Below are 15,910 nucleotides of genomic sequence, written 5' to 3'. Positions count from 1 at the left end.
TTGTTTCCCTTCTTAGGGATCACATTTCAGCACTGCCCCTTATCCATGTTGTACAACGAGTGTGTTATACATTTGGTCCGGTTTTCTACTTGTTACGGTGGTAGGATAGACCCAGTCCTGTGACTTCACGTAGTTAGATGCAGAGTGATATGTCTGGGTTTAACTCTACCATCTTGGTGTTTGCTTTCTATTTGTTTGTTCTGCTTTTTTTCTAACTTTTGTCTCTTTCCTCTCCTTCCTTTGGATTGAGGCTTTTTTGGTTTATTTTGGTTTTATCTTCTGAATGATTGCTTTTGTCCTATTGGCTACTTCTCTCTTTCTCTCTCTCTCCTGCTCTCACTCTTGTTCTCTCACTGTGTGTGGGGGGGTTATTGCTCTAGATTTTCTACTTTGAATCCTCAACTTATCAAATCTACCATTAAATTATATTTGACAGTTCATGAATAATGTAAGATGACAACCCTCTGTCCATGGTGCTATTGTGGCCATGCATTTTACTTCTATGTAGGTTATAAATCCCACAATATAATGTTATTTTTTTCTTTAAAAGTCTATTATCTTATAAGGAAATAAAAATGAAAGAAAATATCTATGTATATTCCATTTTGGGTGCTTTTCCTTGTCTTGTATATCACATTTACATGTGGTATCTTTTTACCTTCAGCCTGAAAAACTTTCTTTAGAAGTTCTTGTAGTGCAAGGTATGCTGGCAATGAATCATCTCACCTTTTGTCTGTCAAAAAATTATTTTATTTCATCTTCATTTTTGGAAAAAATTCTAGGTCAAGACAACACTCTAACAAAGTCATTTTATTGTCCTATGTTTTTCACTGTTCTGACAGTAAGTCAGCAGTCATTTTTATCTTTATAACCTCTATAATGTGTCATTTTCCCCTCTGGGTGCTTTTAAGATTTTGTCTTTATCATTGGTTGTCAGCAACTTGATTATGATGTGCTTTGCTATGTTTTTTTTTTTTTTTAGCATGTATTCTTCTTGGAGCTGTTTAAGTTTCTTGGATCTTTGGATTTATGGTTTTCATCAAATTTGAAATTTGAAAAAAGTTCAGCCCTTATTTCTTTACCCTCTGGTACTTCAACTGTACATGTGTTAGATGGATTAACATTGTTCTATAGGTCTCCAAGGCTCTGTTAAAAACTTTTTCAGCTTTTTCTCTCTCCCTGCTACTATCCCTCCCTCTGCCACTTAGTTTGGGTAGATTCTATTGCTCTTCAGGTCTATTGATCTTTTCTTAGAAGTGTCTAATCTGCTGTTAAGCTCATCCAAAGAATGTTTTTATTTCAAACATTATATTTTCAGCTCTAGAAGTTCCATTGGTTATTTTTTAGGAGAAATCTTCTATTTCTCTCCCCATTATGTTTATATTTTCTTTAAAATTTTAAACACATTTCTAATAGCTGTTTTAAAGTGTTGTCAGCTAATTTGATTATCATTTCTTGATCTGTTTCAGTGATTTTTTTTCTTGGTTATTGACATATTTTCCTTCTTCTTTGCATGTCTACCAAGGTTTTTTTTCTTACAGCTTCACTGAGATATAATTCACATAAGATTTAGTGCACACCTTAATAGCTTTTAGTATACCACAGAACTGTATAGCCAGCCATCAACAAAATCAATTTTATAATATTTTCATTATTCTAAAAGGAAAACCTGCTCCTGTTCGCCCTCATCCCCTAATTCCTCCACCATTACCCCCAGCCCTAGGCAACTATTAAGCTACTTTCTGTTTTCATAGATTTTTCATATAAATTTCATAGACATTTTATATAAATGGAGTTATGCTTTGATATGTGATCTTTTGTGACAGCATAATGTTTTCAAGATTCATTCATATTATAGCATATGTCAGTACTTTCTTTTTTTTGACAAATAATATTCCATCATGTAGATATAGTAAGTTTTTATTGGAAATTGGATATTGTGATGTTATACTATTCTCCTTCCATCTTCTTCCACCCATAGAAACTTTGTGAGGAAGCTGTGGCTTTCTTTACTTTATGGTTGAGGAGAGAAAGAAGTGCACATAGCGGGTAGAACTCCTGTGAAACTGGTATGAGAAGGGAGACACAGCCATGATTTAGGGAACGTTCTGAGGGGAAAGACAGGTACCTTCTCTGAAAAGTGAAGTAGTCTGAAGAGGAACACACAAGCATGCTCTGGAAAGAGGATATCTGGAGGAGGACACCAAGTCTTGCCATGAGAGACCCCAGTCTGAGGGGAGAGCTATGACCCTTACTGGAGAGCTGTGACCTAAGGGGAGATGTGGTTCCACTCTGAAGAGCCCCTATTCTTCAGGTTTCCCCATGATGGTCAGTGGGTATGAGCCTGGGTCCCAAGGTACCTTCAACTCTGGGGGTGCTGGGCTGTGGTATAAACCTGCACATGTCTTTAGGAAGCCAGCATCCAGGCCATTGCAGAAGGGATGCATGGCCAGGACTCTGAATCACTAAGCACAGGCTTTGTCTGTAACTTGTGCTCAGAGTTGTTGAATGACTGCATGAGAGCTAGCCAGTCAGTAGGTGTTTATTCACATCTGCTGGGGGTGTAGAGTTGGGTCACCTGCCTCCTGTCCTGCAACCCTCTTTCCTTGTATCTGGAACCTCTTGCTCTCTCACCTTGGGCTCAGCTTCATTCCAGGCTCTAGGATAGGCTAGTTCTGCCCTTGGGCACGGGGATTTAAGTTGTTGTAGATCATCCATCTGGGGGTTCGCCTCAAGTCAGCCTGGACTTGGGTCTGACTGCGTCCTGTTTGGCTATTGGCTTCATTCCCATCAGGCAGGCCTCACCTTATACCCTGTTTGTGGAACTTATATGACAGACCTGAGTTCCTGTCTCAGCTGCCCGTCCGGCCAGGCACCGCTCCCTGCCTCTGTATCTGGCCCTGAGCTGCCTGGTCTCCCCATCCACCCATGCTGGACCCTAAATGGCATGTGAGAACACTGCTGCTGTCTTGTGGGCTGTCCTCAAGGCTGGTACCTGCCTTTGGGTCCTCTTACTCCCCTTTTCAAGTCTGACCTTCCAGCATCAGTCATTTGACCACCCTCTTCCGGATTCCACCCAGGCCCCCCTGGCTCCCGGGGCTGCCCTCCTAACCAGTCCATAGGCCCGCATGCAGCCAAGTTCTTGTCCTCTTGGGCCTTGTGGGGGTTGTGGTACAGACCAAAGTAAAATGATCATAGCATGGGGTGGGCAAATGTTTCCCTAAGGCCACATTTCATTCTCAACCCCAATCAATGACTGTATTTGGTTGGAGTTTGGGAGGAATGAGGTGGGAGACGAGACCACAGTGAGGTGGTGGGCCTCTGTGCTTGGAGCCTCCAAATCTGGTGCAGCAGCCCCCCTTGGATTCCCACCTTCACTTTAGTGAGCAGCTCTAACTGATGCTAACAGCCCTGCCTCACACATGTGTGTCTGGCTCAGATGGGCTTCCCAGAAGCAGAGCCTGAGTCTAGGATTCAATGGCAGGATTTCCTGAGGGAGGGCAGGAGGAGTGGCCTCAGGGAAAGTCAGTGTTGGCCTGATGCACAAGGAAGGCTCCGGAGCATAAACTCTACCACACTGTTGACCACCTGAGGTACAGAGGCCTCTATTTCAGTTATCATTGACTGGAGGCTAATCAACTTCTAGGCTAATGGCTTATCAGTCGAGGACCGTGTTCTGGAGAAAGGCCATCTGTGAGCTGTGAGTAGCCGATGTTCATCGCTCAGTTGTGTGTGTGCACAGTCCAGCAAAGGGGATCTGAACAGAGGGCTGCAACAGCATCAATCACAGCACCTTTCTCTGTCTCAGAGTTTTCTGAGCCAGAGGTCTTCTTGGCCTGACAGCAAGTAGAGCCTGGGGTGGGGGTGGCTGTTAGCTCCTCTGCTAGCAACCTGTGACCAATGAGGGATGCGAGCATCAGAAAATGCCTGTCTCCTGGCACTCAGACCATGGGTGACATTCTGTGCAATCTCTGGAGGTTCCTGTGGAATTGAGCCCCTGCTGCCTACAGAGGCCTTGACAGCATCCTTTGGGCCATCATGCTCTTCCTGCTCCTCCCCCATCTCTTGGAATCATCTTCCAAATGTGCACCCTTGCTCTGCATCCAGGGAATCCAGATTAACACACCTGAGGCAGAAGTTTGGGCTGTACCCTGGGGGTCACAGAACCCATGGAAAGGTTTATGCTGGGTCAGGGAGACTTCATCAGGTTTTTACATTAGAACAGTCCCGTGATGGGAAGGAAGTGAGACATGCACAATGTCACAGTGGTCCATGGGACAGGAGGCTGGCTGGTGGGTGTGGGGGAGGAACAGGACGGAGTCACTGAGAGGGAGAGAGAAATGGGACTCAGGGCTGATTGGAGGGACAGGAAGAGTCTGTAGCCCAAAGTCCTGGCAGCCTGGGGGTCTGGGGTCTGGGCAGGAAGGGGCCTGAGCAAGATGGGGCCTCAGAGAGGAGCTGGTTGGGGAACAGCAGGCAGATCCTATTTGCCCAGGGCTCTCCCTCTCTAAAGCAGCAATGATTATATGAAATGTCCAGGACAGGCAAATCCGTAGAGACAGAAAGTAGATTAGTAGCTGCCTTGGGCCATGGGAATATGGGCAGCTTGGAAGGACTGGGAGCTTGGGAGTCGTATCAGCTAAAGGGTACAGATTTCTTTTTGGTGTGATCAAATATTCTAATATTGACTGTGGAGATGATGATACAATTCTGAACACACTGCAATTCATTGATTTTTACACTTTAAATGGTGAATTGTATGGTCTGTGAATTATATCACAATAAAGCTGTTATTAAAAAAAAAATGAGTGCAAAGTTGTGCAAGGCTTTGGGGTTGGCCGTGGGAGGGAACTCTGCTGACTAATGGGAGGTGGGATAGACTTCCAAGGTCCTGTTATTTACCTGTGGAGCGCTGGCCCTCGTCTTGCCCACAGACGGGTGAGTCAGGGGCTTGAACCCAGTCTCTGGACTCTCTGGCCCAGTGTTCTCCCCACCACCTCCAGCCACCTTACCTGCAGTTGCCCCCTCCCAGCCACTCCATCTGGCTGTACTGCCTCCCCTCGGTCGACAGCCTGCTGAAAGTTGGGCGACAAATTGGATGAATGACCTTCCTGTCTTCTGCCCCACCCTGTCCTGCCTGGTGAGTCTGACTGGCCCCCCAGGGGTCTTCATGCTGCCAAGGAGGCAGCCTGGGAGGACCTGGCCTGGGTGGAGGGATGAGATGTTTTGTCCTCAGAACAAGAAGGGTCGGGAAATTGAGTCTGACACCTGGCAAGGCCCACTGCCTGGGCAGCACGCTGGGGAGGCTGGCCTGCACCCCCACCAGGCTCTTATAGGCAGCCCCTTGCCAGGGTCCTGGCAGAGGCCAGAGTGGGTGCGCCGGGGGACTGTGCTGGCGGGCAGTGGAGGGGGGCTGGGAAGCTGCCTGTGGGTAATGGAAAACTTGAGCATTGCTCATGGCGGACCCGCAGCACTCGCGTGTTGATGATAACCATCAAGGAGGAATTTGGGAGCTTTTGCCAAAGATGCTGGGATTCCTGTGGCTGCCGCTGAATGCATGCTTAGACCCTCCTGGAGCCTTCCTGCTATATCGCCCCACCCTTGCTGCCAGCAAGACCCCCAAGTGCCCTGCCTCGTATGCCACCACCCACTCATCATTCCCACTCCTAGCAGCCCCCTCCAGGCCCAAAGCTGAGCCTAGTACCACCAATCAAGGTGTCCCTTCCACCTTTCCAGTGTCACTCTCAGCAGATTCTCTGCCGGGCCCTGTCTCCCTGCCTCAATGGCTTCAGGGGTCCAGGGCTGCTCCACATCCATGCAGTAGAGCCTTTGCTGTCCTGCCTGACTGTGGCCAGGGCCTCTTTTCTTTCCTGGAATAGGAGGGCCTGTCCCCAGGCCACCTCCTGACTATCCTGGCACGGGGCCTCTCACTGAGCTGGAAACCCCTGCGCTGTCAGCTGCCTGAGTCATGCCTGACACCTCACGCACACTAGCTAATGCCTGCAAGCTAACAGGGTCCTCTTGTTGCCCGTATTGTCTGGAGCCAGTGCTCATCGGCGACGCAAGCTGGTCCGAAGGGCGTCTGAGACTGAAATGAAGCTCATGGCTGGACAAGTGTCTGTGTTCAGTGGAGACGCCTGGGTCAAAAGCTATGCTCAGGAGTTCTCTGGCTGTTATCCTTCTGTGTCTGTCGCCTCCCGCTCCACTGGCCGCAGCAGCATCACCGCCGCCGCCAGTATCCCCATCACCTTCTCCATCCTCAATGCCATCTTCCCTTCATCCTCACCTCCCTCCTCTCCTCCATCCTGTCTTCATCTTACCTCCTCCTTCCTCCCCCCATCCTCACCTCTTTCTTCTCCTCCATCCTCTCTTTCACCCTCACCTTTAGCTCCATGCTCAACTCTGCTAATTTTACCATCTACTGCCACCCATCCAGCTTCCAGGCTGAGCCCCTGACATCACTAGACATTTCTTAACAACCGGGAATGTGTCTGATTGGAGAGGTGACCCTGGACGTGGGGCATGGCTGGAACTGTAGGTCCTGGCTACTGTGAGCTCATGCCTGCCTGTGAGTCAGGAGTGTGCCCTCTGTGGCCATGGTGGCTCCATGGTGGGGGTCTGGGCCGACTAGCTTGCCATCCATGCAGCCAGTTCCTGAGATCTATGGGTGGCCTGTGGTCAGGGGCACCTCGGTTCTGTGCACTGAGTCCAAGGACACTTGTCTTCCCATGTGACCTCAGGAAATCAGGAGATCCGGTGGGGGGAGAGCCCGCGTGGGAGTCGGTGCTCTCTCTGGCTGTGCCACGGATTTGATGTGGCTTCCAAAGTCACTGTCCGTTCTGGGCCTCCTTTTTCCACCTGCAGAATGACCAGAGCAATCCTCCCGTCTCCATGGAGCACGTGACAGGATGTAAAGTGTGCCCACAGCCTTGGCTCTGCGGAGGGAATGCTGCATCGCATGGCCCCTCTGCCCTCCTGGGTGCGTTTCTGGCCTCCCTGTCTTACCAGCTCTGAGACTGTGAGGAAGCCACCATGTTTCTGCTCAGCCTCTGTTTCCTCAGCTGTAAACAGGGGATAAACACCAGACTCTACATCTTAAGACTGCTGCGGGGATTAACTAAGATCATCCATGCACAGCACTTGGTTCAAATTCTTACCAGTGCCAGGCATGCAGGTGGGAGTGGGGGGTTATGCAGTTTGCAGAAGGGGTGGGGATGGGTTGACAGACAGAATTGCCCAAGGTCCCCCAGTCTGCAGTGACAGAGCAGGGACTGGGAGCCTCAGGGTTCCTTTTCTGAGTTCCTGTTGACTTAGAAGCAGGTGCCCAGACTGTGAAGGGCACATGGGAATGCCAGGGCCCCACTCCTGCCCTGGAGCCCATGGCCCGGGCCAGGGAGGGAAAAGATCGGCCCCCCGGCAGTGGAGCTGGGCTGAGAAGGTAGTGTGCATTTCCAAGGCTGGCTGTGGGACTCAGCAGAAAGTACTGGGGTTGCCCAGGGCCAAGGATCCCAGGAAAGACCAGGCTGGTGAGTGTTAGGGAACTAGGTGGGCTTGGACACCAGAGAGGAGAAAGGTGGGCATCCCAACTGGGGGGATCTGAGCAAGTGGTTTGGAGACTGGAGGGATGGCATGTATAGACGACCATGCCTAGCCAGTGGGTGTGAACGATCCTGGACACTGAAATACAAGTGTTGAAAGGGTCCTTGGAGGCCGCCAACTCAGCCACCTGGTTCAGAGGACAACCAAAGTCAGAGAAGGGCCAGGCAAGGGCAGAATCAGAGCTGTGAGCACGTTCCCCTCCTGCCACCCTGGGCTGCTGGTGTCATTCAGCAAAACTGTCCAAGGCCACAAAGACAAGGGAATCAAGGGGTGGCTGGAGTCCTGGACTTTCCTCTCTTCCTGTCCTACTGGTTCTGTTACCAGGGACCCTTCTCCAGAGGAGGCCTTCTGGAGGGAACAGTCAAGAGAATGACACAACAATGTTAGGATTTACGGCAACAGATCTATCAGGAGACCTCCCCGCTGTGCCACAGTCATGCCAGAAGGCTCTGCCTGCTTCATCTATGCTGCCCCTGAGTGAGCTCCCACTAGACACCAGGCCATGTGCCAAGTTAGCATCTTCACTGGGGAGAAGCAGGCCCAGAGAAGTTAAGCAAGCTGCCCCAAGCACTTAGCTGGAGCAAGATAGGGGCTGGATGCAAGGCTGTCTGATGCCCTTCCACAAGATGCATGTGAAAGCCTCAGTCTCCTTTCACCTGACCAGGGCCCGTGGGGCAAGTGATGAGCTGGACACTGATCTGGGGTGGAGCAGGAGCAGGGTGATCCACTGTGGCTAGAGCCAGCTACCTGTGGGCCAGGGCTGCCTGTCACTCAGTGCTGCCCACTGCACCATGGGTAACCAGAAAGTCCAAGCACCTGGGGCCGCCACCCTCCCTCCCAATGGCCCTGGCACAGCTCACCATGCCAGGAGCATGCACAAGCAAGCCCTAGCCCCATGGCGTGCCATGGCCAGCCACAGGGCCTGAGCAGGTGTGCTAGGTTCTGCCTGTGGCCATGCAGATGCTTTGAACAGGAGGCCTCTGTGCCTGCCTCTGGCTAAGACTGGGCTCAGACCTGCACCTGGACCTGGCTTCAGGCTGCCTGGGCAAAGGAGTGTCCCCTGCTGCCCACCACCCACCTAGAAGAAAACTAGCTGAAATGGGAGAAGAGCCCTAGCAGTAACAGCATTTTAGGAGGGAATTCCCAGGTAAAGGGAAGAGAGCTGAGGCCCATGCCCCCAACCTCCTCCCACTGGATGGCCCCCAGTCGCTCCCTGTCAGCCTGTCTCCTCCTGCTCCTCCTCGGTGTCTTTTCTCAGAGGGTGGACCTGCCAGCTGCTTGCTGCCTGCCTGAGTCCTGGCAGTCCCATAATGACAGCCCCATGGTTGTTCCAGCACAAACCTCTCCATCACTTACTGGAATCATTCTCCAGCCACTGTCAGACACCTCCACCCATCCTGAGGCCCACCCTGCCTGTCCAAAGTCATCAGCATCAGGGTGGGTTTGCAAAAGTGGTAAGTCAGGCTTGTCACCCTGAGCCTCACATCTTCCCTGGATCCTTTGACTGAAGTGAAAGTTCTGGCTCCTTAGCCGGTTGTCAAGGCCCCAGTGTCTTAAGGCATCCATGGAACCTGCGCCCTAGGCTCCATGTGCACCTTACCCACATCCCAGGTGAAACACTAGTAGCCCCTGGAAAGTCTTGGATGTTCAGCAGCGCCTCTTCAGCCCTGGCCTGGAAAATCCTCCCTCAAGATTTGGCCCAAACGCCCCCATCTCTATGAAGCGGGCCGCTGACTCCCTGCCTCTGGCCTGGCTGCCCATTTTGCCGCTGTGTGCCCATGGGACACATTGACTGTTACATTCAAGGGCCCCGGTGTGGGTCTCAGCCTGTCTTCACTACTAAAATAAAAGCCCCTAGAGGCAGGAATTGGCCCTGTTTCCTTCTCTCTGCAGCCCCAGTGCCCAGCATAGGGCCTGGCCCAGAAATGGGGCAGGGAGGATGCATTTACTCATCCATGCATTCAGTACTGTTCAGATGTTCTTTGAAAACTGGATGACATTCTCAAGCAGGACAGCCATGGGCAGTCATGCTCAAAGCCAGAGGATTTGAGGGTAGCCAGTGCCTCCCTAGGAGGCAAGGAAAGGCACAGGATATTGGTGTCTGATGGGGAAGACACAACTCCGGCCTCCAAGGCCTGTTTTGAGGCAGCCTGGTGCATGGGACAGCTTGGGTTTGAATTTAAGCTCTCCTACTTCCAAGCTGTGTTTTTTGGGCAAGCCACTTACCCTCTCTGAACCTACAATGACATTTCCCATAGGGTTTTATAAGCAGTGAGGTGGTGCTGGTAAAGCACATAGTGGGTGCTTGAGATATGGTTACTCTCCACCCCTTCCTTCTCCCGGGGACTTCTAGTCCAATGTGGGCCACTGGGATCAAGCCTCAGAGGGGCAGGAAGTTGGGACCCCTTTCCACCCGCCTTCCACCCAGCCCGTAAAAGTCACCCAGTGTGGTCCTGTGGGGATGGGAAGGCAGCAGAGTGGTCCTGGAGGTCTCTGCCCTGGAAGCAGGGACTGTCTGAGTCAGGGACACAGGGGTGCCCACTTGCCCTTCCTGCCCAAAAGCCCCACAGGCTCCTGCCCTCTGCACTCCTTGGAGCACAGCAGGGCCGGTCCTGGGTGTGCCTGGCATTGGCCACACAGCTGCCGGTGGGGCCAACCCTGTCATCGGGCCTGGCCCTGTGCCTGGCACACCTTTGGCATTGCCTGGGCAACTGGCTTCCTGCAGACGGATGCAAGGTTATGCCCTGTGCTGGCAGGCCCTCCCCAGAGCTCAAGGTGGGTTGGGGCCAGGCCCACGCCCCACTGGCCCTCCCAGGGAGGCCTAATGAACGGAGGCTTGTCAGAGAAGGGCCACACTTCCCCTCAGGTCAGAGCCCCCAGTGTAGGGCCTTGTGACCCCCTCAGACAGGGCTTTCGGGGCTAGGGCTGTCTTCCTCCTCAGACCTTTTGGGAGCATGGTTAGTCCCCTCAGACTAACTTACTTTTGGAACATTCTAGGAGCAGCTGGTGGGGGGGGGAAGCTGAATTTAAGGCCCTCTGGAGGCTCTAAGAGTGGGTGTCACGTGGGAGAGGAGGGAAAATAATGGATGGAGAGGGAGAGGCCAGGTGGGCCCTGTGTCACCTCAAGACTGGGCCTTCGTCCTGAAGATGAGGGGAGCAGGGGGGAGGAAGAAGTTCAGATGCATCTTCCCCACAGAGCCTCCTGGCTGTGGTGTTGGCCACGGGATATGGGAGCCTGTGCTGCAAAGTGATGGTGGGTGGGTGGGAGGGAAGAGTTGGGGTCATTCTCTGGGAGGAACTGATGGGCCTGGTGGAGGCTGGGGGCTGGGGAAGTCAGGCCCAGCTCCCTGATTCTGGCTTGGGCTGTTGAGGAGAGGACCACGGGCAGAAGCACTGGTGAGGGCCGTTTGGGGCCTGCACCTGCAAGGTGTCCGAGGTGCCCCAGGCTGGGGCAGGGAGACGTGTCCAGAATGCAGCTCCCAGAGAGGGTTTGCACCATAAGTAAGTCTGAGGAGGTGGGCAGGTGGAATGGCCATGTGTGAGGTCATCTGGGGAGAGGGGGCGATTTTGAGGCTGGGTCAGGGAACGCAAGGGGAGGCAAGGAAGAGAAGCCCTCGCTGCTCTGCTCTGTTTCCTCATCTAGAGAACAGAGGACACGGCCCGTGTCCATGGTTCCCGGTGCCCCAAGCGGCCGATGCTCTGAGGCTCTGCGGGTCCCTAACGTCCCTCCCACCCCGGCCTGAGGCCTCCAGCCCTTCCATTCAATATAGAGCCCCATACTTTGGAATTTTCCAGGTGGATGTTGGCCCCAAAGGCCCTCTCTGGCTCCACATACTCAAAACATCTTGTGTCTGGGCGCACTACGCCAGACCCCCAGCAGTCCCATGGCCCTGGGACCAAGCCCTCCTGCAGCACTGGGCTGTCCTCCCAGGAGACGGCCGCCACGGAAGGACAGAGGCCTTTGGTGACCCCTGAGCACCTCTCCCCACTCCCACCAGTTCCAGACACATTTGCGATTTATCTTTCTCTGTTGTTTATTGTGCGGAGGCCAGGCGTCCCAGCCAACTTGGAGCTGGACCGGCCAGCACGGCCGGAGACGGCTGTCCCAGCCAAGCCTGGAGCAGCCCCCCGCCTGCCGTCCCCTCAGCCGCCCTGAGCTCTGGCCCTGCCAGTCGCTGGTTATGGAGCCCCAGCGCCTGTCTCCCTTATTGTCTGCCCATGTTTACAGCCTTGCTCGCATTTGCCTCATGATTGTATTCCGGGTGACACCCCAGTCTGGAAGGGGCCCGCATGCCATCCTGCTGAGGCCTCTCTCATTGCCAAGGTCCTGAGGCCCCTAGGTTCCTCACCCATCATCTCACTGACCTTGCCTGGCCACCCGAATCAGTGCAGGGAGGGCTTATCACCCCTGGGGGGTGAGGAGCTGGCTGGTAAGCAGGGTGGGAACCTGCGCTCTTCTGCCGTGTACTGAGGGGCATGTGCCCCGTGTGTGTGCATGTGTGTGTGTGTGCGTGCATACGTGTAGGGATCTGGGCACACATACATGTCAGCCATGCTCCATCTCTGCTGAAGACAGCTAAGCCCAGGGGTGCCCACAGACCTCCAGGACAGGCTCCCAGGTGGCTCTCTCCGCAAGAGTGTGACCTGGGCTGAGTCACTCACCTCTCTGAGCCTCAGTCTCCTTTTGGGTAAAAGGGAGGCAGTGTTGATACTGATTGCACAGCATCTTCGGGCATTGAGAAGGGCCGTGCTGGGCTCTGGCTGCCTCTGCCCCTCCTCCCTCAGCTGTTGTTGTATGTCTTTGAGTCTCTTTCCAGAAAAACACACTTGTGCACATACAGGTGAAATTTGACAAGTCCTAAAAGTCCCTCCATGACTCCTCTGGTTAAAAATCTTCTCTATGGGGCTGGAGAGAAAAATCCTTGGGCGGCCTAGAGGTTTTCGTAGCCAATGGGATGGGAGTGGCGATCACCATGTGTCTCTAAAGGCGATCAAGGGATGCACTGAGGCCAAGCTCTTCTGTCACCAGGAAACAAAGTAATGGGGCAGTTCTCAGACACCATGCCAGAGTCAGCGGGTAGCGGGGTCACACGTTGACCCTGGATTGTTTGATGACAAAGGTTGGTGCCACCCATCTCCAGAAATGAGGGGGCTGGAGTACTCATAGCTGTGTGGGCCTGGGGTAAGCAACCCATCCTCCCAGGCCCCCAGCTGAGGTGGCGAGGGGTTTGTCTATCTCTGGGTCAGGGAGAGGTGGGTGGTGGGGTGACACCCCAGTGCAGAGCTGGCGGGTGTGCAGGATGGGATGGAAGGGGCTTTGTTGATCTTGCTCTCTCTTTATGGTGTGCTGACAGCTAGGCAGTGCCGAGTAACACTTCCCAGGCACATCCCTGTCCCTCAGGACCTGAGTTTTAGACCTGACAGTGGCAATCCAATGGCCACCACCTAGGGCTCCCAAGGCATCAATTCCCAGGGGCCACATGCCTAGGATTACTGCCCTTGGATGGGGCTGAATTCCCAGGGTCTCCCTTCCAGAGAGCTGTAGCCTCTGCTCCTATGGCCCCTGGGGCTTCCCCTGGCACCAGGCCCAGGAATCTGGACACTGGGGACCAGCTGGGGCCCTCTGGGATTAGCTAAGGACCTGATGGGTGGAGTGACTGTGACTGAAGCAGTGGTGGCTCAGGAGTGGCCTGGGGAGGGAGAAGGGTCACGCCTAGGACATGGCACCCCCAAGGGTACAGCTGTTGCCTGGGCCTTCTGACTCTGGCTAACTCATCTCCACTAAGCTGGGTGGGCAGGGGGCTCCCCTGGGACCCTCAGGGCCGAAGGTGCACAGTCCTGGATGATCTCTGCTCCTCCCACCTCCCAAGGTTGCCCTGCACCCTGAGGATCTCCCACCTGTTCCACACCGGCTGAGGGCATCTGAGGAGCTGCTGCAACATCTCCTCGGACTGTGCTGGAAGGTATGGGGAGGGTGGGAGGCTCCCCACTGGGTCTGGAAACCGGTTGTCCACAATGAGCGGATCCTCATGAGACAGGCTGGAGGGAGGGATGGTTCTGGACAGCCAAGTGTCTCATTCCATTCCTCCCTCCGGCAAAGTGTGGCACTCAGGAAAAGCTCCAGTGTGCACGTGTGTGTGTACATGCACCCTGAAGCCTCAAGGACTGTCCAGATTCTCCAGAAAGAATTCAACATGCCCCGTGACTCCAAGGCAGGCCATGCGGCTACATCTGGGAGTCCGCGGTCCCAGCCAAGGACGGGCTCACAGCCCACCCACCCCCATACGCACAGAGGCCAACATCCCTCTCCAATTGCTTGCCTTTCAGAGAACAGAGGACTGGGGAGAATTTCTTGGGAGAGCCTTTTAAAGTGCCGATAAATGCATTTATATCCCTCCAAAAGACGCGGTAACAAAGCACACTAAAGAAAGAGGCAGCATTTCGTGCATTTTAAGTCATGGTCATGGGAACTATGCAATTAATTTCCATTTATCATCTTTCCTGCGCACTAGAAACATCCACATCTCAGACCAGCCCCCGCCCTCATCCCCACAGCTACATTTAAGCCAGACGCTCATAAATCTGTCTTGCTTGTTCCACACGAGCTGCCTGGGAAAAGGCCCCATTTGCCGCGTCTGCTCCTCAGTCCAAACTTTCAACGCCTTTGAGATTTTATGGTTTCGAGTTATTCACTTGGCCTCCCAGGTCCCTGTGGTAGGCGGCTGTTTAAGAGCGTGGCGAGAGGCTTGGGGTGACCTCGGGCTCACCCCCTTGCCTGGCCAGAGCAAGGAGGACCGTGCAAGAGCCCTGCAGCTGCCCAGGGCCCAGGACCCCTCACCTGCTGCGCCACAGACCCTGACTGGGACTGCCTCTCTGTCCCTGATTGCAGCCCTGCATACACCCTGCCCCGAGGTCCTGGGCTCATTTTCCCTCAACTTCCCAGGCCTGCATTGCCAAAACCTCAGCTTCTGCTTCTCTCCCCTCTTTCCCTCTCCAGCCCCAGCTCCATCTTTCCCAAGGGTCCGCTGAAAGAACAGACTTGAAATCAGTGTGTCCTGGAAGCAAAATGTCCAGGTGGAGGGAAAGGTATGCAGGAGAAATGCCAGAGTGGCTCACTCCACGGCAGGCCTAGCACCCTCGGGGCCACCAAGGACACAGGGAGAGGCCAGGCAGGCGGTTTTCAGCTGAGGTGGAACAGGTCGTTAAATATTTTGAGATGTTCTGAACGAGGGGACACCTCTCCTTGCCCCAGGAAGCTCGATGAGCGGAAAACAGGTGACTAGATAATTATGACTCCAGTGGTCAGCGGTGGTCAGCATGACATGGGGGCTCAGAGGTACCCTCTGACCCTGTCTAAGGCTCCCAGGGGAGAGGGAAGCTGTGAGTTATTCCCTGAAGAACCCATAAAAACGAGTAGTTTATGGCAACAGAGGGGATGGGGTGGGGAGTGGTATTCCGGGCAGAAGGAACAGCATGCGCAAGACCCAGAAGCAAGAGACAGACATTTGATATGTTTAAGAAATGGCTTCTGGTGTTCATGGAACAGGAAGAGAAAGGCTGGAGAAGTGGATGGGGACCAGCTGTGAGCTGAAGCATTTACAAAGCTGGCCTAGGGAGGTCGGGTTACCTTACGGGAGACAGTTTAAGCAGGGAGTGACATGATAAGATTTGAATTTGAGCAAAACCATCCTTCAATGAGGAGAGTGGATTAGAGGAGTAAGACTGGAAGAAGTCACCCTAGCTCACACCATTTGCAAAATAATGCAAAATAGATCACAGACCTGTCTGTAAGAGCTAAAACTATGAAACTTCCAGGAAAAAAAAAATAGGGGAAAAATGTTCACTACCTTGGGTTTGGCAAATATTTCTGAAATACAATACATAAAGGCCAAACAATAAAAGAAAAAAAATCAATTAAGTTGGACCCATGAAAACACAAAACTTCAGCCCTTCTAAAACACTATTAAGAAAATGCTAAAGGCCAGGCACAGACTGGCCTTTGTAAAACATATATCCAATAAAGAACTTGTATCTAGAATATATGAAGCCATTTTACATCCCAACAGTAAGAAGACAAACAACCCAATTTAAAAATGGGCAAACACTAGAACTCTCATTCACAGCCAGTGCCAGGATAAAATGGAACAATGGAAAACAGCGTGGCTGTTCTGTACATCCACTGAGACAGGGACCATGGGCTTAGACAGAGTAGGGTGAGGGCCTCTGGAAAAAACAAAGCAAGATAATCCATTGTGAGATCTGCTTTCGCCTGCTGGGGGGGGCCCAGCTTATTTTTCTGACTTTACCCAGG

The 15,910-nt window shown here is 52.9% G+C and overlaps 1 long non-coding RNA gene across 1 annotated transcript in view; it reads left to right on the top strand.

Annotated features, from left to right (window-relative positions):
* The first annotated feature begins 4,894 nt into the window (after window positions 1-4,894).
* LOC140844057 (uncharacterized) overlaps window positions 4,895-15,910 on the top strand; it is a 31,215-nt gene continuing 20,199 nt past the window's right edge. The window contains exons 1-2 of the long non-coding RNA XR_012122203.1: window positions 4,895-5,140; window positions 13,470-13,562. This is a non-coding gene — a long non-coding RNA (uncharacterized lncRNA). The remainder of the gene's footprint in view (window positions 5,141-13,469; window positions 13,563-15,910) is intronic.

The sequence above is a fragment of the Manis javanica genome, chromosome 10 (assembly GCF_040802235.1).
Source record: "Manis javanica isolate MJ-LG chromosome 10, MJ_LKY, whole genome shotgun sequence".
NCBI classification, from domain to species: Eukaryota; Metazoa; Chordata; class Mammalia; order Pholidota; family Manidae; genus Manis; species Manis javanica.
Note: the sequence above shows the minus strand (reverse complement) of the source record. Positions and strands in the feature narration are given on the sequence as shown.